This window comes from Phaethon lepturus, unplaced genomic scaffold, assembly GCF_000687285.1.
Source record: "Phaethon lepturus isolate BGI_N335 unplaced genomic scaffold, ASM68728v1 scaffold31523, whole genome shotgun sequence".
Classification (NCBI taxonomy): Eukaryota; Metazoa; Chordata; class Aves; order Phaethontiformes; family Phaethontidae; genus Phaethon; species Phaethon lepturus.
The window spans coordinates 2,167-9,729 of record NW_010531705.1 but is presented as its reverse complement, the minus strand read 5'-3'; the positions used below and the strand labels follow the sequence as shown (position 1 = coordinate 9,729).

The following is a 7,563-nucleotide window of genomic DNA, read 5'->3' as shown; positions in this document are numbered from 1 at the left end:
CAGGAGTGGGGACCCACCCCTGCCTCTCGACCTAGCTTTGGGGACATCTTTTCTGGAATAGTTTGGTGCTGCTGGTTGAGCCAAACTAACCTTTTTCGGAAATGGCCACTGCTTGTCTGGTCTCCTGACAATCTGGCCAGTCCATTGCAATTACTGTGAGAGGAAAGACCCCAGAGGACCCTGGTGATTTTGTCACCCATCTGTCTGGAGGACTTTCTTCTCCTGATGTGAGGTGGTAGCTGGTTTCAAAACCTTCGTGATTGTGCCGAGTTCCCAAATCAGCAGGGCTCTGCGACAGCGGTGCTGTGTGAGGTGTTTTGGTGCGCTTGCACAGTGGGTGATCCTCTTTATGAAACGGTTCCTGAACCAGCCAAAGGCCCTGGTTTCATTTCTGTCTTCAGGAGCTTTGGGGTTCTTTTGCTTTTATTCCACAGCGGCGCCTGGTGCCTCAGAGGACGCTGCTGCCATCGAGGCAGAGAGAAAGGGAGCTGTAGTAGCGGGTCAGCTGTGGTCAGGGCTTTCCACCAGCACTCATGAGTGCGCCAGACGTGCTCATCAGGTCCGTGACCCTGTGTGCCATGTTCGGCATCTCCCTGGTCCTCTGGCGTGGCAGGAGGCAGGGCCAGTCCCAGAAGTCCGGCACGCTCCCTTGGGGACACCAGGACCGTCTGTCCCAGGGCCCTCCAGCGGCTCATGGGCTGTGGCTCTGCCCCCCTTGAGACAGACACCTGAGATCCCCCCGGGCCCTGCAGCGGCTCTTGCCTGCCCGCAGGTTCGGGCTCTCCTCTCCTGTGTCCTGCCTGCACCGGCACTGCGCGAGCAGGTTAGATGGCTTCGGGAGCCCTGTTCTCAGCTTGCCCTTGACTTCTACCCTGCTCCCTTCCGGCAGCTGCTGTCCCTTGCCTGAGGGCGTGGGTGGGTGTTTCTCGGGCCAGTGGGTGCTTGCAGTACTCGAGAGTTATTCCACCCGATTTCCTTACTGTTGCTGCCCTTCTCCCCATCTTTCTTCAGGGAACCTGCGTTGCCTTTTAGGAGTACCCCAGGCTATGGGTGGGTCATCATTGCCTGTCTGCTGTGGGATGGAGGTTTGTCTTTCTGCTTGGAAATTCACTCCCAGCAGCTGGCGGGAGGTAACACAGGCACCCCATGCCGAGCCTGCAGGCTGGTGGAGTGAGCTGCCTAGTCCCCCAGGCCTTGGGAGCCGCTGCTGGGCCTCGCCATGCTGCCGGCGTGCCCGGGCGAGCCCAGCCCTGCCCTCCTGGTGCAGGACCGCCCAGTGTCACGGCTTCACTCTGGTGGCCTTGGTCTGCGGTCGTACACGGGCTCTTCGGTGACACTGGAAAGTGCATTTACCGAGACTTTAGTAAGAGAGCAGGTGAAAGAGGTGGAAAGTCAAAGTTTGCAAGTGAAATGAAGCACAAACTGCAGCTCACCTGTGCTTGGTAACCAGTGCTTCCTTGCTTGTTGCGGCATGTCGCAGCAGAGTTCAGTCAGCGCATGCGTCTTGGAAGCTGAAGCAACAGGCGTTTGCACTTCCTTGTGGAAGCCTTTGTCCCGTAGCCCGCTCAGCTCACGATGCCCTCCATTTCATGGTCTGTACGCTCCTCTGGCTTCTTCCCTGTTCCTGTGCAGATGCTGAGTTGGTGGCTGCTGGTCGTTCGCACTGTTCCTTTCAGAGTCTTTCCCAAATTTCACTACTTGTTCCACCTCATGGCTTTTTATACCAAGAGTTACTGCATCTAACTTCAGCTGAGTTCTTCCCTGCTCTGGCACCCTACGGCTCTATCGATACTCACCCTTTACACGCCAATGGGAAGGATTTGTCCCGCATGTGTTTTACTAAGTTTTCAGCTTCCGCTGTGTTCTTAGATTTCAGTAGCGACCACACATGGCTGTTCTGGTGGATCAGCAAAGTAGCTGCCAGGAGCAAAAATAAGGTATTTGCCCAGACCTGTCGTCTTGTCAGGGTTCTCCCACATCCCCGTGATTTGCTCTGGGTCTCTGGATCCCTACTGAAGTCTCGGAGCAGCCTGCTTCAGTTGAGCGGTGTACTGGCTCAGGATTGCCTGTGTAGCCAGAGGCTGCACCGCTGTCTGCCTTTGGGGGAATTTCTCCTCTGCCCCCCAAGCTCCTGGGATGGTACCAGCCCTCACACTTGCCTTTGTAGCTTGGTGTGAGGCGTTCTTCAGTTCCAGAACCTTTTCTGAGGTTTGGGTGTCTGTGGGATGGCAGCAGACTCAAATGCTTGTGTTCTTTGTCACTCGAGAAAGACTGTAACCTTGACTTGTCTCCAACACTAGGCAATGTGGATGTGGCGCTTTGGGACATGGTTTAGTGGACATGGTGGTGTTGGGTGGACAGTTGGACTTGATGATCTTGAAGGTCTTTTCCAACCTTAATGATTCTGTGATTCTGTGATCCTGCAAACTTAGGGGCTAAGGAAAATGATTCTGTTCGGGCAAAAATTACAAACAAGGTTACAGGGAATATGTAAAATACAAACCACAATTTAGAAAGATTCCTTCCTCGGACCTTTAGTGTCCATCACCTGACATCCATGGGGTTTGTCCCAGCTGCTATGGCAGGAGCTCAAACTCTACAGCCTCCTCTGAACTGAATCCTTCCCATGGTCATAGCCTCATAAATGTGCTGACAAGGTTACTGAAATATGCAGAGCTTAGCCAGGATACTACCTCAGAGTGGTTTCTGGACTGCTGGCAGCCTTGCCTGGCTCACCTTCCTGGATAGCAGGTACTCTGTGTTGCAGCATCGGCCATCTCCTCCCTCACCCTTTGAATCTTTTTCTTTTCTTGACATGGTTCACACATGTGCATCAATTAAATACTGATTGTATACACACTGTTATGCCTGATCCTAAACTTGAGCTGTCTCAGCAAATTCTCTTTGACTTGGTAGCCCTAGCTTTCTGCATCTGTACCTTCGTTGCAGCATTTGCAGAGCAATGCATGCAGTGGTGAATCCATGGGGTTTGCAGGAGCGCTCTCTGTTAAAGGTTCAGAACTCACTGGCAGGGTGGCACATAGCTTTGCTTCTCCATGTCCCTGGTGGTCCTCCCTTCCCTGGGACGTGACAGCAGAACTCCCTCCTTCAGTGCAGGGCTCGTCAGCTGGACAGCCTCCGGAGAAGCTCCCTGGCGACGTTCACTTCTCCGGACGGAGTGCCCGGCCTCTTTTACACGCAGAGAAGTACGAGCAGACCAGGTTCTCACTTGTTCTGCATTTCGGGGCACCAGAAGCTTTCCCATCTCCAGACAGGCTTGGCAGTCCAAGTCCCGTACTTGCAGGGAGGCCACCTGCTCACAGTAAGGCTTTCTTAAAAGCCACAGAGCAGCCGTCCGGCTTCCAGCTCCTCGGTTTGAGCCACGTGTGCTGCCAGGCTGGTGGCAGGTAGGAGCTCAAGCCGATGATTCCCTTTCGGTATGAGGCTTCCTTTCCCCGCTGAGCGAGCGGCAGAGCTGGGGAGGCTGCAGAGGATCTGTTGCTTGGTGCTGCCCCGTCTCCAGCAAGGAGTCTTCCAAACCCACCTGGAGACGGTGGCCTTCAAGGACATATGTCAAGGCCGCGTGCCTCCCCATGGGCTTCACCTTCCTGCTGTGGGAGGGCGTTTTGCTCTGGCTTCAGGCAGTGCTGTGCTGCGGGCAGACCGTTGCGGAGCCGTGCCGGTGCTTGGGGTAGCCCTGGCAAGGTCCCAGGAGCAGCTGTGAGCTCCCCAGGTGCGGCTATGAAGGTCCATCCCGGAGTCTTTCGGAGCAGGGCTCCCCTGCGGCACACCTAGCCGCACTCACTCGAAGTTCCTCGTGCTACCTCAGAGAGGAAGAAGTTGGGCTGATTCTTGGATGGCTCTTTCCTCTCTTAAGGCAAGTTCTCCTTTGTGCGTCTTCTCCCGTTTCTCTCATCAAAAATGAGATGATCCATAGCTTGAGTGCAAGCTGCACCCTTTCTGGGAGACCGGGCCGTGGGTCGCAGCCGCTGCTCTGCCTGCACAGCCTCTTTCACGCTTCGAACGTTTCTTACCTGCTTGTCTCGGAATAAGGCTCAGATCCTGCCGGGCACGGCGTGCGCGTGCAGGTGTTCTCTCACTGAGCACCTCTGGTAGATCCTCATCCCGCATGTGCTTGCACTTTCTGCTCTAAGCAGTAGGTGGAAGTGGAGGAAGTCCCGAAGCCGCTGGATGCCGCGGCTCTGCGAGCACGTGAGCTGAGAGCAGGCAGGCTGCTCCCTGCGAGGGGTGCCGGAGCTCTCCGAGCCTTCTAGGGGCAGCTGCTTCAATGTGGTCTTGAAGTGCTGTTCGAAGCTCAGCAGAACTGCCAAAGAGAGCTCAGGCTGCCACGCGCCTTGTCGTCGTAGGCTGTCCTGGGCTGCAGATCTGAAATGCTCTCCTGCAGGCGTTGCTCCTCGGGATGCCGTGTGGGCTCATTTCCAGGTTGTTGCCTGCAGAGCCTGCGTGAGCGGAAAGTGTGTGAGCAGCGACTTGTCTGAAAGAAATGCGTTGCTGAGATGGCTGCATAGACTGCACACTTAGATCTTCCTCTCCCCCTGAAGTTGAACGAATTGTTAGGGAAGATGCAGCGTGTTGTCCCACGTGTTCCCAGACATGGGCCACTGCAGCCAAGGCCGCAGCGGTCCACAGGCACCAGTGGTGTGTGCCACCCTCGGGGACTGCTCAGATAAACCTCAAAACTAGCCGCAGAGATGTATTTTACATAGAGCCTGGGCTTGGCACCCCGTGGTTCAGGCCATGGGAAAGGCGAAGGCGTGAGTCACAGGCACACACAACCCCTGGTTGTGAGGCAGGGAAGGGACTCGGAGCCAGGCAGGCTCTGAGCTGCTTCACAGCTTCATGTCTGATGGCCTCTGCAGAGAGGAGGGTTCTCGCCGCAGAGCGTCCGAGGGATGGCTGCGCCTGCCCTGTGTTCTGCAGAGGGAGCACGCTGAGGTGTCCCCGGCCGTACCCCTCCAAGAACGAGCCAGCCGCTGCTGCTCAGGGCTGCGTGGTGCATTGCTGCCTCCGCAGGGCTGCTCCAGACCTTTGTCTGGAAGGGCTTCCCTGGCTGCCGGCCGACAGCCCGCAGTCAGGTTTCTGTCCATTCGCTGCTCTTCGCTGTTGATTTCAGAATTTTAACATTTTACCAGTGGAAAAACTAGAGCAGAAAGAAGGGAAACTGCTTTCCCAAGATCCCCCGTTGGGCAGGAGCAGTGCATGGCATAGGATGCCTCCCCTGCCCCAGTCCCGTGCTGCACTTCTTGCCCCCGGTGTACAAGGTGTTTCCACAGCCGTGCCCCTGGGCAGCTGCCTGTCTCTGACTGTCCTGTCTCGTTCTGTCCTAGGCCACCAATGGTGGAGGAGCCTTCAGCGACTACTCCTCCTCTGTGCCCTCCACGCCTAGCATCAGCCAGCGGGAGCTGCGGATTGAGACCATTGCTGCCTCCAACACACCCACTCCCATCCGCAAGCAGTCGAAGCGGCGCTCCAACATATTCACGGTAAGTGACGCTGGGGTCGGAGGAGCTTTGGGATGAGTTTTCTGAGGGTCAGGCAAGGAGAAGGGGCGGGAGAGGGTCGGCAGCAGTCTCGCCCCAAAGGCTTTCGTGCGCTAGTTTCCAGGTGAACCTTGCTGTGCTGGCCAGGGCGGCAGGGGCTGCAGGGGGTGCACGGGGGGGTGTCCCCGCAGGAGTGTGCGTGTGCAGCCGGGAGGGAGGGAGCCTTCTGCGTGCGTAGGGACCGTGGTGCTGAGAGCTGGTTCTGGTGGGTGCGTGGGTGCAAGGGGGAGTGCCTGAGAGCAAGCCATTCCTTGCACACGTAGGAGTGTGCGTGGGGTACGCTCGTGTGTGTGTGTGTGTGTGTGTACGTGTGTGAGCGGAGCTCCCTGATCTTTGCTGGGGAGAGCTGCACTTTGTGCGTGCACAGCACCAGTGACCTCTGCTGTTCCTCTCCTTGGGGCCCTGGCCCCCAAGCGTGGCACGAAGCCCCTGGCGACGGGGCCTCCTGTTTGGTGCCAGCTGTGCTGTGCCAGTGGTGCTGTGCAGAGCCCGGCGCACGGCACTGGGCCCCACTCGCTCCAGTACCCAAACCCCACACCTGTGTGACTCGAGCAGTGCGCCTGGGAGCTGCTGTGGGGCGTGGAGGGCGGGGAGGCGTTAGGGAGCCAGCGAAGCTGTGGGCCCCAGGTGGTGCAGGGTACGTTGCAGCTATTGTCTCTGCTGGTTGAATTGCAGCCTGCCTCTCAGCACGCTCTCTCACCATGCACACACCCGTCCACGCAGCGCGCACACAGTCCTGCCCACACACTTATCCTCGCTGTTAGCGCAGCCCGTGAGTTTTCCCTTGCTGTTAGCTCACCCATGGTCCTAGTCCCCATGTCTAGCATAGATAGCCTCTGTTCCCCGTGTATATGTGCTCCTCTCCCCCCGGTGCCCCTGTAAATGTGCTGGGCTCAGGCCTCTCTCCTCCTCCCCATCTAAATGTGCTTTCCAGCCACCATTGCTCAGTACACCTGTGTCTGCTCTCTGTGGAACTGGCCACCACAAAGCCCGTGTATGTGTTGCACCGTGTTATGCTGTGTGAACAGTCGCCATTGCTCTGGACCCAGACCGCAAAAATTCCCGCGCCCCATCCCTCTCACTGCACTGTTGGCATCCCAGATTCCCCCGATGCCTCATGCTGGGCACGTACCCATCTGCCTCAGCTTCTGACGTCCTGGAGCGTGCCGAACGCTCTGTGCACTCCCCACCGTTTGCCTCTCGTACACCTCCCCGTTCGCTGTGCGCACATGTTCCCAGCCCCTCCCCAGTGCACGTGCTCGCCCCGTGCTGCCTGGCAGGTAGGCTGTCCCCCACCACCCTCCTCCCAGCACACGCCACCCTTTGCAGCAGATCCACTGCTCCTGACGCATGGCTGTTTCCTTACCAGCACTCCCCTCCCCTGTGTGCTCGCGCCTCCCTGAAGATGCCCTGTAGGTCTCCTGTTGTCGGTGGTCGTGCTTACTGTTGCACTTCAGTGCTGATGGATGCTTCTCCTCCCGCCGCGCCGTTTCTCTTGCTCATGCTTGCTGCTGTGCACCAGTGCACGCGGGCACCCATGCGCTGCCACCCATCCTTCTGCTCGCCTGCGCGCCAGCGGGCTCTGGACTCGCCGTCAGCTCATGTTCACGCTCTCTCACTCCTCCTGGAGCCCCATGCTCTGCTTACTTGGTGTGGGCACACGCTCATGCGGGGAGGAGGAGGGCGGCTTGCTGTGGGGCTTACGCTTATTTGCTGTGGACGTCATCATCCGTCTAGGGCTCTCACTTGCTCGCTCATTCTGGGCTCAAGCTTGCTCACTCGCTGTGGGGCTCACCTGCGCTCATCCGGGCTCGTGCTCACTCGCCGCGGTGCTGGGGCTCACGCTCACCTGCTTGCTCTTGTGCTGGTGCACATACATGGCTCACATCAGGTCTTCACCCCGTTTGGTCGTGGCAGCAGCAGCAGCTCCCGACACCTCCTCCCACAGTGGGACAGGGCCAGGGAGAGCAGGGACGGGAAGGGAAAGAAGGGAAGGAAAGGA

The 7,563-nt window shown here is 57.9% G+C and overlaps 1 long non-coding RNA gene across 1 annotated transcript in view; it reads left to right on the top strand.

The window, feature by feature from the left end:
- Positions 1-5,334: 5,334 nt before the first annotated feature.
- The window catches only part of LOC104618926, a 3,824-nt gene continuing 1,595 nt past the window's right edge, over positions 5,335-7,563 (top strand). The window contains exon 1 of the long non-coding RNA XR_738014.1: positions 5,335-5,504. This is a non-coding gene — a long non-coding RNA (uncharacterized LOC104618926). The remainder of the gene's footprint in view (positions 5,505-7,563) is intronic.